An 18919-nucleotide genomic window follows, 5' to 3' on the forward strand; every position below is an offset into this window, starting at 1 on the left:
TTCCCTGCCACGGGTTATCCGCCTCGTCGCCAATGTTATGTACTGGGAATTACTTTATTCCGCACATAGTACACTCAAAGAACGTAGCCTTGTCGCAGAGATGGCGACCACACTACTCCACTTGGCGCGAACACACTGTCCACGTGATTGTCCCACACCAGGGCTTTCCAGGGATCTGGCTCCACCCATCGGCACAGTGGGGAATGTTCACACACAGTTCCGGACACTCCCACTACGCGGCTGCACCCGTCCGCATCCGAGGACCGAAACCCGAACTAATCACGGACACAACAGAAGCCCACCCTGTGAAAGTACAAAAAAAGAGATACTCCCACCCTGGAGTGAAAGTGATTCTGACATTACAGCCACCAACAGCAACAACTTTGTACATCTCTTTGTAAATAAATAACAATGCATGTATAATAATAAGAAGAAGAAGAATGTTTATTTCCCATAAGAGAGATGGAGGCTTATGGAGGCTTAAACAAATGGCAGATACTCGTGCATCGTCTGTGCTTCATCAAACCATCATACTGCAGCTTGCACCTGTAGCATCAGCAGAGACAAGAAATTGGAGAAGCTCCCCTCTAAAAACTGTTGCTTTTATTGTACCCTGCCCATAAATGCTGTAGAGACATACAACATACAAAATGTAAAGAAAGATATGCATCTTGTGTCACCCAACATGGAAACCAAAGCAGGCTGAAGTTCCAAGTACTTCAAGTACAGCCACCATAAGCATCTTGTGTCACCCAACATGGAAACGAAAGCAGGCTGAAGTTCCAAGTACTTCAAGTACAGCCACCACAAGCATCTTGTGTCACCCAACATGGAAACGAAAGCAGGGTGAAGTTCCAACCATTTCAAGTACAGTCACCAGTAGTAGTCTTCATGCAAGCTTCTACACCAGCTTTGAAGCAGCAGTTTTGCTGTAAACGTTTTGACTGAGGATTGTGGAAGATGCAAATTGCGCTTACATCCGTGGCACCATGGATAGTGGCAGCCAGCACAACTTCGTATGTGATGAGTTCTGCAAGACACTTGTATAGAAAGAGGCTGGCATGGTCATTCCATGCCTGAATATCTGCAGAAAGGATAACTTTCAATGCTGCTGTGCATCACAGAACTCCGTCTGCATAGTCATTCTGACAGTCTGGAGTACTTCGTCCGAGATGCTGAAATTCCCTTCATTTGCCACGAGGTAGTGCATTAGTAGGCGTAGTGAAGAAAGAGAGAGGACAGATGGCACCACATCATTGACAAGCTGACATTACCCAGATTTTCACTTGAGGAAGTTCATAAAAGGAGAAATAAATCTTTGCTCCAGTAACAGACCCTGCCTCACTCGGCTTTTCCTTTGGTTGCATGTTTCAAGCCCACTATTCCTCAGACAAGTGGTAAACATGGTCACAAATGCTAGCGTACTACGCGTAAGCGCCTCCGTTGAGTCAACGGACAAGGTTCTGCGAAAGTTCTGGAAATTTGAGAGCATGGGAATATTGACAGAAGAGGGCCGTTTAAAAAAACGTAATGCTTTGATCAGTCCTAGAACTGTATTGAAGAAAAGTTGCATTTGCCAGTGGTCGCTATGAGGTAGCCTTCTCATGGAAAGACTGTGAGTAACCAGACAGCAATCAAAGAGAAGCTTTAAAGCAATTGGCATCTCTGTGGGGAAGAGAACAAAACTTAATAGGGATTTCGCTGTTGAATATGGCTCAACCATTAAAATTTATATGAGGACATGCCTTGGTGAATGTAGACCAAAAAGAAGTGGTGCACCATGTCTTTGATTCCTTACATTCCACATCCCGCTGTCATAAGTAGCGAGTCAACAACTACAAAAGTATGAATGATCTTCAAAGATTGAGAAGATGGACCTCACTCGCGTAACTGAACAAAGGTGCAGAAAAAGGACCTAATCTTCCGACTGACTTGGTTACTCCTCTTATTCATTTTTGGATTAATCAAACTGGTTTGACTGCTGTTGCATCTGGGTCGCAAGCCCCAAGGGTAGCGTTGGCCTGGCGGCCTGGAGCACAACTGGAAGCATCCGAAGGTCCTGGCAAAGGATGAGTCGATTGCTAACAGAACAACTTGTTTATTATAGCGTCGCAAAAGAGTGGCCGGTCAGGTCGACCGAAGTGGAGAGACGGGAGAGCACATTACTCGACGGAAGAAATCGGAGCCTTTTATACTCTCGGAGTCGAGGGCAAGAAGGAACGGCTCGCGATGAGGCGCACATGACGGCGCCGTACAGACACGTTGAGACTAGAAGTGACGCGTCCGCCGGGCCGGCGCCGGTCTGACCTCCTCACTTCACAGTTGGGAAGCTCCTCTCCCCGGCTGCCGCGCTTTGACAAGCGTGGGCATCAACATGCACACACAAACACACACACACACACGAAGACACGTGGCATTGAAACATGCCTGGACGCGCTTGGGAGGAAGTGTTGCGGCAGCGCTGAACGGGCCAAAATGTCCGCCGCTTTGAACGAAGCCCCAGCGTCCGTTGCATCCACACCGGCTATACCGCGCGTCGTAGGCGAAACGTAACACTGCCAATATTTAAAAAAATATCTTGGCAGATTGAACCTTAAGTTGATGTCTTTGAAAGAGATAGCTTGCGCATTACAAGAGACTCTCTGCAAACTTCAGTGACAAATGTGCCCGTCAACAACCACGATAGACCTTGTACAGAAAGCAGTACACTTCCACAGCATAAAGAATTCTTTAAATTACTCACATGGAAGAGGTTTTTTGATTAAGGTTATGGCCAACGCTGCATACACACCACACATACTTGAGAAATGGCACCAACCCAGACAAGCTACAATTGCGAACACTTATACCTGATGCACACATTGCCAGGAGTCATGCAGAGCAGACTTGCAACACATTTGGAGCTGTGCGGCTTTTTCACAAGGGAGATCCAACATTCAGCATTTACTACATGGAGACATTAGAACACTAGGAATTGGAATACAAGCTAACCCTGAAACACAGAAAGCCACTGCGACATATGGCAGACAAAGTGGCCTGTTTCGAGTAGTGTAGAAGGGGTCGATCAGCCCAAGTGAGAGCGGCGGAACTGAACATGATGCACCTGAGTCTGCATAAAGCGGAAGATCGAAGACTGAGATGATGTGCTTCAGCCAACAGTCCAAGAACCCACATTCCTTTCCCTCCTAATCCCCAACAATGGCCTAGAGCTGTCCCTTTCCTTAAAATAAAGGCTTTATTCGTTCATTCATTCAATGATAGGACACAAACTGCTTAACCTTGACCTTGTAGAAACGTGCGACAGCACAACAGTATAATGAGAGACATGCAGCAAATTTCTTGTTGCCCAAGAATGAATCGTATGGCCAAGAGGCACAGCTGTACAAGTGTTCTTATTAGAATTGTAAAAAAAAAACTTACCTTATCAGCGCACAATTTCAGGAATGACTGGATCCCACAACTTCTTCCTTCCTCACCATCTGGAAGATATGTGCACTGATGTTTTATATATCAAGTGTTACTATGTGACACGCAAATGCTGGCTTTCTTCAGTTTAATTCCCCTTATTCAAGCATGCATCTGTGGTTCAATGGGTAAAGTGTCGAATTTCGAGTGCTGCGGCCCGCAACTTTACACTAACCAACGATTTTGTTTATATTATTTGTAATGACAACTAGTGACATCTAGTGAGCCAAGTTGACCATAAATAGCCGGAAACTCGCAACTGCAAAGTGGAGGGAAGAGGCAAAGAAAGCTACCACTTGAAAAGCCTTCCTACAGCTGAATATCAAGAAAGAAGACAGAGATACGTTGCAGTGAGTTGAGAATAACCAAACAGCTTTTTGGGACCACGAAAAGTCTATTCATGCTAAATGTCATTCTGTGGCAACACATTATGTCCTTGTAAGATCTAATACAAGCAACAGCCAGGCTATTAGCTAAATCTTTCCATATGCATGGCCTCCTCATTAGTCCTGCAACACAAGAAGAAGCATGACAACTCTACAGAGAAGTTACCGCCCCGACTGAGTCAACAGGAGTGTGGCTCAGGAAATGGCCATGGCAATCTCAGCATGAGCTAATTGCTGCAGCTGAGGAAACTGCCCTTCCATCTCGAAACCAAATGGGGCCCTGCGACACAAGTCTTTAGTTGCCTCAAGATTGGCACTTGCATTTCTGCAGACAAACACAAACCTGCAAGAAGTCTGTTATGCAGACGGTATAAAGAATATTGAATGACTGCACCTTTAAGTATTTTAGCGAGGTTACTATTTCAAAAGCTGCGGCAATGAAAGATAGGCTGAAACAGCGAGAACTGCAGAAAATGGGGAAAGTGGGGCTCAGAGCTGCATCACGATCTCGCTGAGACTCTCCCTTGTTGGGTGAATGCGATGCCAGGAAATCAAGCTGTTCAACTGCACATGTTTTGTAACGCCAACAAGAAAGCTAATAGAGCCTGCGCATTTTTTCAGGTGTTTTGAACACGAGCGCATGTCCGAAGCTTGTCTAATGGCAAAATCAAGAGCATCAAATATAAAGAAGATCCTGCCCCCGAGACTGTAACTTTATTGGCACATTGCTAGGAGCCAGGTTGGTGACATTCATGATTATCTCCGTCAAGGCATTTGCACATAAAATAGATGTAACCTTTTTGAACCAATTCTACAGTCATGCTGCATTGCATTAGAGGATCACCATTCCAACGTCAGCACTTCATTCGCCAGCAGTGCAAGAAATTCAATGCAGCCCTCATCAAACATGCGCATTTTCCAACAGTAAATTTCAACACTACTGATCTCAAAGGAGGTTTTAATGGCAGCTCATTGCAGAAAAGGCAGCATAGTAGGCAGGCTTTTGGGAAAGGATGCTAAGAACTGCAGTTCCAGCCTGCAGAAGCTTCTCAGCAAAGGTGAAGCCAGTTCGTCAGGAATTTGGAATGGCGTTGTATAAGGTAAAGGCAGTAATGAAACGCAGGCCTCTCACTTAAATGTCCTCGTCACCAAAGAAAATGGAAGTGCTGACACCAGCCCATTTCTCTACTGTTAAACGACTCAAAAGGCTTTCTCTATCACAAAGATGAGACTGACATTCAAGTCCCAAAATCCACAACGACGAGAAGATGGCGTCATGGCACAGCTCCTTGAGCAATTTTAGAAGAGATGGCCAGGAAACACCTGCTGAGCCGCCATTTCGCATACTGTGCAACTGTTCAAGCTTAAGCTTTGAACAATCTAAACGATGGAGCTTGTGCTTGTTTATCAAGATAAAGCATCATGACTGCTATTGAAGACTGGGCAGATCGCAGAGGTACATTGAGGACATGATCTGAACAAAAAAATTTGTTGAATTAAGCTTTCTAACAACTTAGTAACATACATACTTGTCCAGCATTTCATTAATTGAGTTTTTCTCGACTCAGCAGACTCAAACTACACGCCTTTTCAAGGGCAGAGGATATTAGAAGAGTTTTGCTGCTTTTCGAGAAAGTACAAGCATCAGCTCCGAGAAAACTAAGAACAGGGGCAGTGTCGAACAAAAACTCTCTAAAAGTAGTAAAGTTTATTTACTTGAAAATTTGTTCTAACAACGGCCATGATCATATCTTGTACACTCTCCCCTTCACGGATTACAGAATATCTGATTGAATTAAAGAACTGCCATTCTTAAGAACAGCAAGTCTGCAGAATTGATTGCACAAAAGGCATCATGGATGCTACTCAAGCTGCAAAAAGCTTGCCTAAAAGTCTACCTGAAATCCGTGTACAGAACAAGCAGATAGAATGGGCCACTAGCTGTCATCTACAAAAACAAGGATTTTAGCTTCTTTCTACTTCATGCTTCTTCTTACTTCGTCCAGCCTTTCTAAAGCTTATATTAGGGTTGCCCCGTTAAAAGGCCTTACGCTAACCTTGAATCAGAAGGATATCAGCACCATACAGTAAAAATGAGGACAAGGAGAGCTCTAAAACATGCAGATGAAGCAGATTCACTCAATAATTGTCATTACATGCAGATGAAAATAATTTAAATTAGGACCACTTCTACAAGTGGGAAGGCTACATGCTTGACTATGAAAAAGGCACAGATGCCAGCTCTATCCTATACACAGATGTTGAGCGGGTGTTGCACAGTCATGGAAACTCCTGGCATGATCCTGCTTTCCAGGATCAGGATTCTCCACTGATGTAACATCAGCCGAGTGGCTCAGATGGACAATCCTGGATTGCCAATCTGTTAAATGTTAGTTAATGTCCGTCCAGCAAAATGAGAACATTTTGTTTTTTGTAATTTCTTTGCAAAGGCTTTTGGCATAATAGTGATGGGTAGGCGGGGACACCAGCAGAGATCAAAACAACCAGGGGAGTTCTACATCTCTTTGCATGTGAACATTCTGCACAGGGCAGCTATCAGAGCATGCTTAAGTCAAGATGAGTTTTCACACACGTCACTAGAGAAATATACTCCACTGCAAGCTGCAGAACTGCCGGCACCGTAGTTGCACCAATGAAGTCACGAAATCAGCAAAATAATTTTTAAAACTTCCTTCAAAACTTCTACAACTGATAAAGTGTTGTAACAGGTGCCTTTGAATGACGATACAGTTAAACCTCGGTAAAGGGAGGTTGGTAAAATCGGCACTTCGTTAGATCAAAATATAGCTAAATTGAAATTCAACCTTTTTGCCAAGTACTGCCGCCAACCGGTTCTTTTTTTTTTACTCGGAAGGCTCGTAAGAATTCAACTTCGTTTTCCCATTCCCCCTTTTCCCTTACCTAGACCAGCGTGCCATCAACTTGCCTAACAATGTGTTTTGCGTTACATATTATTTGCGGTAAAGCATCTGATAAGTTTCACATTATTTCTCTTGGAACTTGTTCTTTTCTTCAGCGTGTCCAAGGCAGCTTCTTTGAACTTCGATCACGTAGAGCGACCTCAGTGTGCTATCCTAAAACGAGTGGAGACTTCCTTTAGCACGATGCTAACTGGCCTTGCTCTCAGGCGAGAGGGCGTTGCATTTAGCCAAGGCGTTTAGTACTACCGCTTCTACTGATACTCACGTTTGTCATTTTGCACACTTGGTAGTGAGCATCGGTCCTCGAAACAGCAGAAACAACCAGAAACACAGCAAAGCGGGTACCTAAAAGCACGCGCGGATACGGTGCTCTGTGATGATATGGTCCGATTGGTGCCGATGTTGATGGACTATTCCGTTTGCGTCGGGAGGCCCATTTTCTTCCTCCATACCACGGAGGAAGGAAACTACGTGCTCCATACTATCTCGGCCTACACGTGTAGAGTAATAGGTAGCATCGAAAACACGACGCTACGGTGCCTTTATGGCTCCAGCAATTGCTTTCGCCGCATTAAACCAGTAAAAGTGTAGGATTTAAACTGCTCATTTTAAATCCAAAGGATGCCAGGCTAACTTATTTTTAACCTTCTAAGGGGCGCGAGTCATGGCCTCCGAGACTGGGCAGAGTGCGCTTCATCTCGAAGGCTGTGCATTGTGGTTTTGAGAGCGTGGTGAGGTAATCTGAATTTTTGTGTCTCTACGGTAGTTTCCTTTCGTGTGTGCGTGGGCCTGAACAGAGGTTTGTAGCGTGCAGAGAGGCTTCGGTCAATGCATTGGTGGTGCTGGTGCTAAGCCTGCACTAAAGTCCCTTGATGATTTGAAAGAACCGCCACTTTGAATGCCGCCACCGCGCGACCTCCTCGCCTCCTCCTCACCCCTTGCGTGTTTCCCTGCGGCATTCAGTTTGCCCACGTTTTTCGGCACGACGATTGGTCTCCCTGCCGTTGCCCTTGGAAGCGCGCGGATCTTACGCTTTGCTTGTGTTTTCTTTTTCGTTCGCGCCATTTTTCTCCTCAGCTCGGCTGGCTCCGCGCTTTAGGTCGGAGTAGCGAACCTTGTGCGCTGTGTTTCCTGCTCTATGTCCTGTTTGTGTGTTGAGTGCAGTAACTCAGTGGCGCTGCACCACAACAGTCCCCTTGTCCGGGAAGGACCGTTGGCCCGAACCAAAGGCCCCCGCCCAGTCAACCCGGGTTGATGCGGGGAGCCGGTACGTCAATGTATCGAATGATGCTGGGTTGATGAGTACACGAAAGCTCATGGACGCGGCGCCTTCAAAGGTGCCAAGTCCTCCTCCCATCCGACAACGGCTCCGTGCTGTTGCGCATGTAACTACAGCAAGAAGGCTGAAGATGATGGTTATGCCATTTTTATGACACCACAAGGAAAGCGTGACGGCTTGCGCAGGAAGCAGTGGCTGCATAACATTGGGTGAAAGAACAGCGTTGTTTGCGAGGTGAGGCATCATATTGCTCGGAGGAGAGCATCCCGTAATGCTGAATTTCTTTCATACTTCCGGCCTGCTCACCAGCGCTTTAGAGCGAAGGTGTATGCCTCTACCTCCAAAGAAATTTTCGTGTCGTAAGCAAAAAAACTCCCCATACGTAGGCCGATCCCAGAGATAGTAAAATGCCGGGCCAACCCGCGGCCAAGGTGAAGCAGGCGTTAAGCACTCGCCATACGTGGGCCGATCCAGAAGGTAGTGCAGTGTTGGGCCGATCCGTGGCGGAGGTAAAGCAGACGTTAAAGGGACCCTGAAATGATTTTGACGATTTTCTACAAACGTACCGAGTCGTTACAGTAGGTCCTTCTGATCATTAATTGACGCACCTAAGAACTCCGCGTAAAGCGCATAATTTATTATAAGGTCTTAAAAATGTACATCGCTGCCGATCGCAGCACACTGCTCGGCTGGATTTTCAGCCACCCCTACCATTTGACGTCATTCACCCAATTGACGTCAGTATGTCGAGAGCTATCCGATTGGCTGCCCAGGGCACGTCATCGATAATTTTTCCAACTTTATGGTGAACAAATGTTGTTCGTAATAGTTATAATGTGAGTTAATTTGTTTCTATAAAAAGAAAGTAACAGAAAGAGAATGCACAAGAACAATTTCTCAGTACACTTAAGCACTTCCGGCACACAGCAAGTGTCGTCTGCTTGTGTTAACACATGCTTCGTTTTGACGAGAGCTCCGTGGTCAGAGTCGGTCTCAGTCTTTTCGCGAGCACCATGATTCGCCTTTGTTGCATTGTGGGCTGCAAACGTAGCGACTGGCAATATGTCAAGCAGCGGCATCGTGTCCCTCTGCAAGGCAGCAGACGAGGGGAGTGCCTCCAGTGCATCGGACTGTTGCTATCCGCTCGGCACCACACGTTTGCGACCGTCACTTTACACCAGAGGATTACTAGCACAATAGCGTTTCGCGAGTCCAGAATTCGGCTAAACGCAAGTGCAAGAAGACAGGGCCCGGCCTTTTGACCGTGGCGGTTCACGGAATTAGCAGAAGCGCAAACGTGAATCGTCTGCACGGTGCGGCCACCTGGTGGCACAGTGCTCAACCAAACACAGTAGCAGCAACAGATTATTCTTATTTGCTGCTCGTGTAAATATTTCGCAGTATCGCAATCGATAGCACATTGTTTTTGTAAATGTTTAAAATGCTTTACACTTGGTTGGAGCAATATTAGCTCTTTGGCTGGTTAAGCTATGCGCCGCCAGGTGGCTGGACTGCGTAGCCCAATCAGGCCACTCACGTACGTCTACGCTAATGTTCCTTCATCAGTTTGAGTTTATGCCTCCACCATTCCGTCAAAATGCCCAGCTCGCCTGTGGTTACCAATATACCAGACACGTTCGGCGCTGCGACGGAATGCTCGCAACACACACTGCTTCGATAGATCTCGTTTGGGGATGACTGCCAAGCAGCTGGTGGAGAGGTTGGAGAGACTTTGCGCGCTCGCTCCTAGAGAACTAGGAGTAGAGGACACAACGTGCCATCTTGACGCAGAGCCAGTGAAGGCGGAGCTTAGCCCCGATCACTCTGTGAGGAGAAAAAGCATGGCTATGGAGGAAGGTAACTTGTAATCGCGCGTAACTCTCTTAATATGAGATGCTTTACACAAATTGTGGTGCAAATTCAAAATTCAACCGAACCGTTTCAGGGGCCCTTTGAGCACTCCTCATACGTGGGCTGATCCCAAAGATACTGCAATGCTGGGCCAAACCACGGTGGAGGTGCAGTTCGTGATTAAAGGGACCCATATACACAGCTTCGCTGGTCATCCTTCTTCACAGAGTGTAAGGGCACTGAGTTTTTTTGTCGCGGCAATTTGTATGTTGCATAAAAATGCGGTTTTCCTCAGTACGCTTAATATTCTGCGGTGGCTCCATCACCTCGCACGTTGCCAACTGTTGTTATTCAGTCGGAAACGCAGCACTATAGATTTTGCTTTCCGCTGCAAACAATTATGTGCCAAGATGCAGCCTTTCAATTGAACTTTTCGCGATTGTTAGGATCAGTTGCCTGTTTTACTGAAAATTGAAGTAGCGGCTTGTAGAGGAGCTATTATTTCTGGCTTACATGAATCTGTGCATCAGTCAGATACAATGAATGCAAGCCCTGAAAAACGCGTTTCTGAGCTAAGAACCCGTGCCAGTCTTGCTAATCTAGAATTGCGCAATCATATTTCCAGACTTCGTCTTTTTCGCTAATTCTATCATTCGCCACTTCAAATTTCAGCTATATCACCAGCTCATTGCCAGTCCAGCCGTATTTACCACAGAAAAGCTGTGTATCCTCCCCCTGCACAGACTACCTCCCGTCTGCGCTCATCTTTTGTGAAAACCGCAAGGGACTGGAACGGTCTGCCTGCCAACATCACGCACCACTGCCATGTACATCAACTCAAGGCTCTTCTCGAATCACTGTTCTGTTAAACTCAACCCATCCCTCATATAATACCTTTTCTCTGGGGCCTTTGAAGTATACTAAATAAATGAAAACAAAATTAACACCAATGGTCATGCTTTCGAGTGCCATGATGAACTCTAGCTTAATCAAACCTGCCTTATCATATTCGCTGTCAAACATGATAAGCGAACATGATGAGGGTTGATAAGGGCTTACACTGGTCGGATCATGTTCTATAACATTGATACTGACACCAAGCTGCCTGGCGTTAAGCAAGCGGCACAATGCTTACGCATACTTGGAAAACTACCAGAGGAGTTTCTGCGCGAATCTCTCTTTTTTTTTTTCCTGCAGTGTTTTTGTCGCACACTGCATGCAAGAGACGAGTATGCTTTGCAGCGACTGAGCCATGCTGTGACATCAGCAAAACCACTGTTACATGCCTGTGTACCTAGCAGGCTACATTTACGTGAAAAACGGGCCAAGTTGTCCTTGTTTGGCATCCCTAAGGATGAAAATATGTGGGAAGAGCTACCAACACATCAGCCACAGAGGCCACACAAAGTGTGGTACTCCGGCATGAGAATGGCCTGCAAGTTTCAAATGACCACAACCAGCACGTACCTGCATGTTTTTTAGCTCAGTAAGGAAGTATGCGTGCGCTATTTTCTGGCTAATTCACTAGTGGATTACTGGACATAATCTTGATACAAAATCATTTTAGGTCAGGTCGACACAGCATGAAACCGTACATTTGGTCACCGACCCTCAAAATTCAACAAAATTGTTTGCGTAATTTATTTTTCACGACTGCCTGATAATTTGGAAAATGTTAATAGATATAGCGTGCAAGCCATTCGAGGTCCATGGTGTGGCTTCAGCATTGGATGAATCGTGAATCCTCCCTGACACTGCTACAATCACAGGCCCCAGTGCTAGGTGACAAAAAACTGTCCATGTGCTACGCTTTTCGCGTTTAAATTAAGGTTAATGGTACAGTTAATTATGCTCATGACTTTCTTTTTTTCCAGGAACTGCTACACCAAGTAGATTTTATATTATAAATAGCGTTCAAGTCAAAATTCACAGGATGCCATTGATTTTCTTATAGCCATTATGGAAAGGATCTTGCACATACTTTAGGGGTATTTTGTATAAATAAATAAATAAATAAATAAATAAATACTGAATGGTATTGGGCAGACCTATTCACAGTACTTTAATAAGCTGCTCAAAAATTCAAACAGTGATCCTTCACACCCTTGTGGCCTCCCAGATTTGCCTTTCTTTTTCAATGTGACAGACCTGGTGGACTATAACAAAAAACTTGAGACAAGCAGAGAAGCTCGACATCATGCAGAACTTGCTCTCCATCTACTCTTGTAATTTTGCAAATTTTATGGCTGTAAACATGTTTTAATTAGGGCTCTACTCCCTAGGCTCAGTGCATAGTTGCCTGGCTTGTAAGTGTTGTGAAATTGGTACTGACACTACATTTTCATAATTTTATTACTTTTTATAGCACTAAGTCTGATCCATGAAAGGCTGTACAATTTTAAATACATTAACCGTTTATGGAAATTTACAAAATTGGAATAAAACTGGAAGCCAGTTCGCACTTCTCAATTACCAAGACTTAATTGAGGTCGTGAAACTTAAAATATTGACTGGATCGTAATTTATCTTTATAGCTATATTTTTCCTTGTTTATTTTTTAACAGAAGAAGCAGATGGTTGTCCAAGGAAGGGCTCAACTAAGCAAAGAACCGCATGCATACTACAGTCCCTCCCGAGGTGGAATGCCACAATCCACTTCAGCTGGTTCAGTACGAAGGGAAAAAAATTCCAAGCTGCATCTGTGCAAGCTATTGTGTGGCGAGTTTAGATGTAGTAAGCTTAATATCGCTTAGTTCTTTTTTAAAGCTAGTGGTAAGAGTTAAGCTGAGCGTTATACTTACTGTGCGTAGGCTGCTTTTCCAGATGGACCCTTTATTGCCTAGCTAGATGGATTTTATATGGCAAAATATATATGATGCAGGACGTTGTTACAGACCATGGCTATACACTTATTATTCACACTTTGCACAGTTTAGTGCTGATATTCAGTTCCATCTTTTTAATAGAAAATCACACTGGTCCAAGTTTTGTGAGGCATGCAAAACTTATACCAAGGTTAATGTTGCTTGAGGATTCTGCTTCCTACAGTCACCAGATTTTGAATGTTTCTTATAAATGCGATAGACCTTGCCAAATTAAATGAAGTGGTTGCCAAGAAAAATTATTCCTCCTTTCGCACATACTCATATAGGAGTCATAAGCTGAAGCTTCCTCTTAAGAGATAAAAGTGTCGAATTAACAGTAACTCGTGAGAGTAATTAAGAAAGTCACTCTCCCTGCATGAGCTTTAGGTCAAATGATCGACATAACGTTAAGGTGAATTAAGTTTGGAAACGTGAAGAAATGAGGAAATTTGGAAAATACAATTATTTCTATTTATGGCAGTGTGGCTTTAAATACTGCAGTCCCTGGTAATTTCTGGAAACAGTGGAATATGTAACATCCAAATATGATCCCGGAAATGTCCCGGTGAGGATACTTAATGGACATCCTGCAGATGTCGTTCTTTTCTCTCATTTGGGAGGTTCTGGGGATTTGTATGGGACCTTCTGGGACATCCCACGCCTCGTAAGCAGGGCATCCCAAGGACATCCAAGGGGCATCAGTCTGTTGTCTGGCTTAAGTCCCCTTCAGCATAAGCAAAATCTGTCGGTGACAATTGCATAAACAGTCTAGCGGTTAGGATAGGCAGCAAAACACCGAAGAATTCCCACTGTTATTTTCCAGAAGGGTACTATAATGGCAAACGTCATGTAGCCAAAAGCACTATAGTGCTTGCTAATTATCTAAAGAATCTTAAGTGAGCCAAAATTAAAAACAGATCAAAGTGTGAACTGCTTCGAATTGAAATCAACAGCAGCATAAGGAAAATGAAAGCTTCCATTGAAGTTGCCTGTGGTGCCACTTCTCGAATGCTGCACTAACTGTGTCAGAGGAGCGGCTGAGTAACCCCAATGCCCCATTCTAGTACACTGTAAATTTACAGTTCAAAGCAACGGGGGGGCATGGGGGGGGGGGGGGTTTCAAAGCATTGGGGCTTGACAAAATAGACTTTAAGCATGTGGAAATACCGAAATGGAGGTTATCTGATTGGTGGCTATAATCAAGGCAAGAGTGAAATTCCACCCTCCACTAAATACAAAATGCATTGCGAGTCACAGCTACGTGGCGTGATCTGCCGCCCGATTTAAAGGGTTCAGCCTTATATCCACCATCCAGTAAGCCCCCCGAATACACGACAGCAGTGCTGCCAACCCTGCGGAGGAAAGAAAAGCAAGGAACCAGAAAGCATCACCCCCGCGCATATGCAGCTGCACAGTAATGAACTAAATGCTTCTTGCGAATAGAATGGATTCTAGTTGCACTACGTACGTATGTGTATGCTGCCTCTGAAACCGTGATGCATTCCTTTGCGTCCTTTGTACCCCCCATATATTCAGTGACCCCGCTAATAAATGACTTGGTATGACTTGTGTGCATCCGCGCTTGTGTGTGTGTGCATGCACTCGTGTTTTCACTCGTGATGTACTCGCACAAAGCTTTGTTGTACATAGATTCCAACTCGTTGGATCTGTTGCAAATATTTTGTGGCGTTTTGACATTTGTGCAGTCAATCATGTTGATGAAAAGATAATGTTCTTCTGCTGTTCCTTTCTACCAGTGTGTTTCACACTACAGGCTATCTATATGTTATGTTTGGTGCTGCAGAAGTTGCGGGGCACTTTTTCTTTGCGGGGTGCTTTGTTTTTGTCACGACGATAAATTCAATTTCTTTACCAGTGCTGCTCCAGGAGAGCAGATGTAACCAGCAAACGGAAGCCTTAGGATAGCACTTGAGATTATAATAAAGCAGGTGGCGCGCAAGATCTCCAGGGCACCCAGTGGGCAGCTGGAGGATCAAAGCTGGAAGCATACAGAGCAGTCCATGGGTAAGGGCTGCCAAGGTCAAAGTGTGCCAGGGGGCGTTCATATGCAAAATTGGCAATCGAGGACATTATTTATACGGACAGTGAAAGAAGCAAACGGGACACAGCACAAGCTAACAACTGAGTGTTTATTGCACGAGATCATATATATATATATACATCATTGCACACAAGGAAGGGAGAAGGGAGGCACACACATAAAGCCAGAAAGTTCAACTGACACTCGAGGACAGCCGATCCCTATGCACCGCTGGCACGTGCATACCTCAACGAGCCCCAACCCTGTCCTGGAGGTGCAAACGAAAGAACTACAGGTTGTTACAAATAGTAAAAAAAAAAAGAAGTATATTCGTGCCCAGTCACCAACTTGTTACGCCAAGTCTAGCGCTGCCGCACCCCGCGTCTTCTGCAACACCAGTCAGAACCTAGCTTGCCTTTCAAACCACCACCAGGCTAGTGAATCGTGCACAGCGAATGGATGCACAGCATGAAACTGTGGGTTCGATTCCAGATGCAAAAACGCTCATGCGCCGTGTGCTGGGCACATTACAGGAAGCTGAAGTGTTCAAAATTAACCCAGAGACACCCAGTATGGCATTCCTTATAACCTACTATTCAGTCTCATGATGTTTAGCTCCACAATTAATTAACCTGCAGATGCAACGTTAGTGTTTTTGCAACATTTAAGTTACCATCACTCCATTTAGAGTGTACAAAGGTTGAGTTTTTCTTCTAATAAATTTACGCAAGGAGACTTAGAATTCCACAATGTGTAGTGCGAAAGGAGATAGCAGGCAGTACGTTGATGTTACACATGTATATATTCTAAACTACAGGTTAGTGGCTACATATAACTCGAGACTTGGATACATATTCCTCCCCTGGAATACATTCCAGCAAAAGAAGTGAATGCTGGCCATCACATGCATTCCACTTGACAGTGACATATCGATCCTTGTCCAACGCTGTAAATATGTCAGCACATATGTTTACTCATATACACGTGCAGACATTGTGGGCACTTCAATGCCTCACCATGCCTTTCCCTATGACTTCACTACGCAGTGAATAATTCAAGCGAAAGGCAAGCAACATGCACGAGGGAAGAAATTTAAATTTACGATTTTCAGCTGAAATGAAAAAAATAAGGTCACAAAGGGCGCATATTATGTGCATTACAAGCCATCAGTTCGAGGAACAGATTGGACATTCAGGGAAGGAAGATGCCAAAATTACAGAGAGAGAATGGGGTGTAGTGACAAAAATAGGAAAAGTTTGCATCAATTGGCTTGGCACAGGTCAGCATAACTGTGGAGACTTGATAATGATGCCCACCGGGCTGTTTTGTTCCTAATGAATTTTAATGATACACTTCAGAAAGTGATTACGCAACAATTGCTTTGCAGAAGCAGAATTGCGCTCAGTAACCAGGAGAACATACAATTTAAGAGCTTCTTTTGAAACATGGCAGTTTTTTTTTTCGTGTGTCAATTTTCAAGAATACACATTTTTCGGTCAATAGATGACGGAACAACTCTTAAACAATGGTTCACACCGACAATCGTTGCAATGCATTGAAAGATGCCTGTCTGGATAACAAGTTCAATTTTTGCCTGTGCTTGTCATTGGGCCATCTACTGGTCTGCCCTATGTACACTTTGCCGCATGAGAATGGGGAGCGATAAACGACGCCTTGTGTGCACAGCACAAAAGAGTACTGATGCTTCTTCACACATCCTCGGGGAGTATTTCCAAACGGATCGGTAGCCTTACATATGCTTGAGAGAAATCAGACAGGCATTTGAGCCAATGGGTTCCTACAGCTTCTGGCAGGCACGTACCCAGGATTTTTTTTCGGGGAGGAGCTCCCAACTCAGGGTAACTTTTCTATGCAGATAAGAAGGGGGGGGGGGGGGGGGTACCATTACTAGTACCCATAATTTCCAGGCCTAGTTCACCGCACGGCTAAATATGCACTCCATACACAGACCCGAAGTACAGCTGCACGTAATTACGGTTTTACCGGTAGTCGGTTTGCAATACACGCCACAAATGGTTTGAACCTACCACCTCCCAGCTTCGAACCTTTACTAGTACAAATGTGAATAATGCCCACCGTTAGCCACAATGATGCATAAACCTGCAAAAGGGAAAGGAATAAGGTGTATCTCACAGGTACGCCTGTGAGATACAACTCTCCTTTACTTAACAAACAAGGAACGACATCACATAGGCTCCTACAGGAAAGAAGCACAGGAAGAACACTGCCAAGAACAAGTAAACAAGCGAAAGTGTAAAATAAAGATTTCTAGTAGCGTTTTTTTAATTAGCTCTGGTAGATTTGTAGAGAAATATATATATTTGCGGAACAATCACAGTTCTTTTGGATCCCTCGTTTACTGCTCTACCAAGTTAAGTGCCAAAACCGACTCGTGCTGTTATTTGGGAAGTTGCGTAATGATGCATGGCCACCAGTCCCGTACGACCACATAGAGCGCAGGACGCTGCGGTTCTAGACGTACTGCGCCCACCGCGACAGTTAGAAAAACACCCACATAAACACAACACAGAAGTGGCTACGTCAGGCGGCTCGATTGATAACTGTAGAAGCATCGTTCAAAACACACACAATCGTTCTCCACTTGCAGCGGTGTTTTTTTTATTTCCTTTTTAAATAAAAAGATGTTGACCTATAAAACAACGGTTATATTTGTCAATTTTTGCTTTTCCTTCCTGTTTGGCTGTTGCCTCGGCTCTCTCTATTAGTGGATAGCTTGATTTCTCAACTCCTTCAGACTCTTGTTTCCAGTTGCCAATTTTGCATGAAAAGTGCTGTACAATTAGGGGAAAACGAAGAGAGGTGACACGCTAGTGGTGTTTTCTCCAGCCGCAATTCATTCCACGAGCATACAGGCATTACGAACTGAATCCCTTTCCTGGCACCTGGATCAGTCTAAACAAAGAGGGTTGAACTAACGAAGCAACAGCGATGCGCATGACCATGCCAATAGATGGTGACAACTCAACGTATCTTGAGTTAATCGCACAGGCACCGAATCGATGAGAAAATGTGCCTTCGCACCCCAGGAGATGCATGCCTTTACTACCGCCATCCAAAAGGAGAGAAAAAGGCAGCAAAATGTTGACCAACGAATAGCTGTCAAGCCACAAGATTGATTTGGTGGTGCTTGAGGAATGTGTGTGAGGAGTGATGGCGTGGGGGCGTACGCCACATAATTTCGGGGGGGGGGGGGGGGGCTAGGTACGTGCCTGGCTTCTGAGGTTTTCTCTAAGGTCAACCTCTGCTGAATGTGACAGGCTCATCTATCTTCAAAAGGAAGAAGCTTGTATTGGGTCATGCCTAGCCCCTGCCTTAAGCAATCTGTTCCTCAGCCTCCATGACAGACCTCTAAAAGAAAAAGAAAATGGAGGCGTTAAAGATTTAAAAATTTTTTAGGTATGTGCACGCAACTACCTAGTGCTGTATTAATTCAATTCAATTAACACTGAAACAGTGACTGATCCGGTTGCCTGTGTTGTGATGATGTTGCCCCCCAAGGGAATGCTCTCAATCTCAAAAACTTATCCGACAACAGGGCTTGGAGCACCTGAGCACTCCGAGATGGAGGAGAGCGATCGAAAAGGACCAGCCGAACACACACACCCTCTTTCAACCAGCCGGAGACGCCGTTCGTCTGAAATGGCCAGCCGAAGATGCTATTATTGTGACCTCGAAGAACTGTTCACTTGGAAGAATTGCCTTATACTTCGCTATTAATAATTTTGCTTTGCTTTTCCAGTGAAACAATATTTTCTATTTTCTTTTTTACTGCAAGTCCAAGTATATGTGCTGCTGTGCTTGAGTGCTATTGACCGAGATTACAAGTGAATCTGACTTGGCCTCATTTCAGTTACTGAGTGAATTTAATATATTTATGACCTCTGCATGCAAGTGATGTTTTCATCCCTAATAAATGTTGTAAATTTTTACAAGAGTTTTTTTTTTATTTTCCATGAGTAGTTAGCATTGCTTACTGGGAGAAGGAATACTGAAACATATTGTTACGCCCACAAAAGGCGTTACTTTGAAGCCGGGTAGAGTTAGAAGCG

The 18919-nt window shown here is 44.6% G+C and overlaps 1 protein-coding gene and 1 long non-coding RNA gene across 5 annotated transcripts in view; one reads left to right on the plus strand and one right to left on the minus strand.

Moving 5' to 3' along the window:
• LOC126543990 (uncharacterized) overlaps positions 1–7381 on the minus strand; it is a 125784-nt gene extending 118403 nt beyond the window's left edge. For 2 of the 4 annotated variants that reach the window (XM_050191167.3, XM_055062430.2), the window contains exons 1-2: positions 7059–7292; positions 3421–3479 (exon numbers count right to left, since the gene is read on the minus strand). The gene's annotated coding sequence lies outside the window, so the exon portion shown is untranslated. Of the gene's footprint in view, positions 1–3420; positions 3480–7058 lie in introns of all 4 variants that reach the window. The other 2 variants (XR_008608873.2, XR_008608874.2) reach the window with 2 other exon arrangements.
• A 504-nt stretch (positions 7382–7885) lies between these two features.
• LOC140213644 (uncharacterized) lies at positions 7886–18702 on the plus strand. Its single transcript, XR_011890563.1, has 2 exons — positions 7886–8306; positions 18406–18702. It is a non-coding gene; the product is annotated as an uncharacterized lncRNA (long non-coding RNA).
• The last annotated feature ends 217 nt before the right edge of the window (positions 18703–18919 follow it).

This window comes from Dermacentor andersoni, chromosome 10 (genome assembly GCF_023375885.2).
Source record: "Dermacentor andersoni chromosome 10, qqDerAnde1_hic_scaffold, whole genome shotgun sequence".
Lineage (NCBI taxonomy): Eukaryota > Metazoa > Arthropoda > Arachnida > Ixodida > Ixodidae > Dermacentor > Dermacentor andersoni.